Below are 3,601 nucleotides of genomic sequence, written 5' to 3'. Positions count from 1 at the left end.
ATATTTGCAAAAAGCCAATCATAAAATACACATTTTTCCCAATACTTCAGTCACCTAACATATACAGGCACACACATAAAACTTTTCTTCCAGATTGGAGGATGATTTCTTGGAAACCTTTTTTGTGTCCTATTATTTATGCTCTTTACCCAAGTAAAATATTTCTCTAGCACCTGGCAAATAACAACTGAGAAGAGATTTTCTTGACCAGTTTCAGCTGGAAGCTCACCAGAGGTAAGGCTGGGTCCAGCACTCTGGAGTGGTCAGCCGCCATGTAATGTTTCCAGTTCTCCACGCAACATACCTCCACTGCAAACTATGGAATAATATCACCTCTGCCCACTTTCCTATTGGTTTCATGCTCAGAGAATACACTCTGCTTTTGTAAATTAACCCAGGGTTCATCCCATTAGATTCCCTTTCAGGGAAAAGGAGTTTGCCTAAGATGAGAGGCAGCATGCCAGTTCCGAACACCCAATATTAGATAAAAACTGATGGAAATTATTGTGGTATTCACAACCTCTTTTTCTTCTAAAGGTATTTTTTAGTTTTCATTGAAAATTCCACAAACATATGGAAACAGCCTAGATATACATGAACATATTGCAATTAATGTCTCATAACAATGCTCTAGCCACTTGTTCTGTCAGACACTCCTAGGTCCCATCTCTAATTCCCAATGCACCTTTGGAACCCTCTGTCTCTCCTAGGGATGAGTAGGATTCTAGCCCTGCCCATGAAGAGATGCCATGGTTCAAAACTTAATGTCTTCCCCTTCCAAGTCCCTGTACTCCCTGGCTGTGCAGTGTCAATGGAAGTGGGGCATCCCAGGGTAAGGCACACAGATCAGCCCTGATAATTTAAGAATGCAACTGCAGGCTAACCTCTGATGAGTTAAACCCAGATATTCAACCAAATAATCAGGCCAACAGACCATATTCCTAAATTATCACAGGCCAGCTCCAAATCTGTCACATCCAGTTTCTTTTCTGACACGTAAAAGGCCAGAAATATCTTTCTGCAGCAGCACAAGTAACCTCATTGGGTATTAGACTCATTTCAAGGAACTTGGGAATCGCCCAGTGCAGGCCACAGCTCCTGCTGATGAATCTCAGTAATTATAAAGCAGGGGGTATAGTTGTATTGCCTGTGGGTTTGAAATTCAGTAATAATTGATTGCTTAGCTCCCTACCTGCCTGAGCACTTCCCTTGCCCTGTCTCGATGATCCTTGTGGGTCCCTTCCAACTCAGCATATTCTGTGATTCCTTATCTCATGAGGGTTTCCTACTCAGGTTCTTGTTAGCATTGCTGCCAGAACAAAATGAAGCACTGCCAGCTCCTGGCAGTATATGAACAAAACAGTGTTTCCTCAAGTCACCTGGCTCTACCGGGAGACTGTAAACTACCAGGATGAGATTCTGCCCTGACTTCATTCCTGAAAAGGGACTTCCTAGTCTCCTTTTTGAGGGAAGGTGGAGGAGGAAAATGTTGCTTTAACAGTCAGGTTGTAGGTGAATGTACATGGAAAAGAAGCCCTGCATATCTTTTCACTTCCCTAGCATTAGTCTTCAGCTGCAAGGAGAATCACAGATTTATTTAACAAAAAGGATCCCAGGTTTTAAAATGTGCTTGCATTCAGATTGGGAGTTTCCCCAAATTCAAAATACTTTTAAAAGAAAAGTATTGCAACATACCCTGTATTTGATTAAAAACTATGCTTTCAATAAATATATTTTATTTGGATTTTGATATTTCATTTATCACTATGTTAAATAAATTATATACATGAAGTATTTGGAACTTTTTCCTCCATAACAGCTAAAAGACACTTTCAAAATTAATAAAACTTTTGCTTCAAATTCACAGTTTTCTGAAGCATTTTTTATTAAAGAAAAAATCAAACAAAAAAGAAAAAAAAATCCCCAGACCTCTTCAGACTGCAAAGGAAGATGGTCATTACCTCATTACTGGTATTCCTTACTGACCTCACCTGTTTTTCAATAATGCCTTCACAGGCTGTGCCATTTTTTGCCCATAGAACTTTTCCTGGATACCCATAATAAGGTACATTTTCTTCTCTTAGTCTTATTGAACATCAGAGGTTTGTTTTCCCTCTTGTTGACAGCAGATCACATTAAATTACTAAAAACAGCCCAGGACCAAAACCACATTAATTTTCACTTCTATTCTGAAAAGTAGCCATATAATGCAATTATGCAATCATGTATTTCTTTTCCTAGTGATTTTAAGGTCAGATATTCTCAGTTTAAAGGTAAAGGGTATTTTTTAAAGTATTATTCCATCTGTTAAGCTACTGCAACTTGGAATTTAAAGGTCATAATATTCCTTCCTGATCAACAGTACTCCTAATGAACCCTTACTTTTGACCAGAAAGTCCCTTTCTTTCAACTTAGGCTTTCAGGGGCACCTATATGAATCATATTAAGGAATCAGTTGGGAGGAATAGGATCTCTCTCTTTCACTTCATTTTAAATATTGTGTATATTCAGAAATGCCCTACTTTGCACACAGGCATTACATCTGTGTGAGGGATTTGCATTGGTGTGACTAAATTGATTTTGCTGCATCATTGCACATCTGCCTAATGTCAAGAAGGCCTTTCCTGTTGGCTATGCTGAACTAACAAGAATAGAAAAGTAGCATCGAAAACTTTCTTTATTGTTGTTTGGAGATAGTATTCTGACTATACCTACAGGGAAAATAAGAAGGGTTGCTTTGCTTTCACATGTTGCTGTTTATAGACAGTTGGTTTTCAAAGAAGCAAAGCTTATTAGAAAATTTGGAGTCTATCAATTTTAGTCGAAGGAACATGCTACAAATTTCCTAGCAGAAAGATAAAACTATTTTTATCTTGTGTACTAAAATTTTTATTTGCAGTGGTAACTAGCTAGTAAATAAAATATTCATCTCTTCAAAGGCCTCTGAGTATTCTGAGTTTCTCTGTCCTTGTGTCCCGAGTGTTGTCCCCACAACTAAACCAAACCCACACTGGACAACAGGCACCAGAACCAGCTGGAGCCAAACCAACTCTTCTGTTTCATTACACCACTTCTATGAACAGCCCTGAATAGAGGGTGGGACAATAAAATAGAGGATAAACAGGTCACAATCCTGGTTAAAAGCCACAGTGGATAGACACGGGACTGTGTCACTTGGAATAACACCTTCTGAGCCCTTCAACCATCTGTGTCTGGACAGACCTCAAGACTGCTGCACAGAAATGTCAAGGCTCTAACCTGGCCTCTCAGCCATGAAAGTCTTCTTTGCCTTAGGAGACGTGGCAATATGACTCATTTCAGCCCCAAGACATAAGGGATGAGATATCCCAAGCTTCTCTCCAATTTGTTCATTCTGCTGTCACTATTTTTGATATTAATTCTTAGGGGATTACATGATAATGGAACTATTTGTGGTATTAATTCTTAGGGATTATAATGACATTAAAAGGAGTAGATGATATATATAGGAACTTTGCATAGATAATATCTAAACCCCACAGATTTTGCTCTGAGTTACCTCAAGATATTTATGGATCTAGGCAAATGCTGAGCATCTAAGAGCATTTCCTTTTTAAAAATC

Source organism: Haemorhous mexicanus, chromosome 5 (assembly GCF_027477595.1).
Source record: "Haemorhous mexicanus isolate bHaeMex1 chromosome 5, bHaeMex1.pri, whole genome shotgun sequence".
Classification (NCBI taxonomy): Eukaryota; Metazoa; Chordata; class Aves; order Passeriformes; family Fringillidae; genus Haemorhous; species Haemorhous mexicanus.
Note: the sequence above shows the minus strand (reverse complement) of the source record.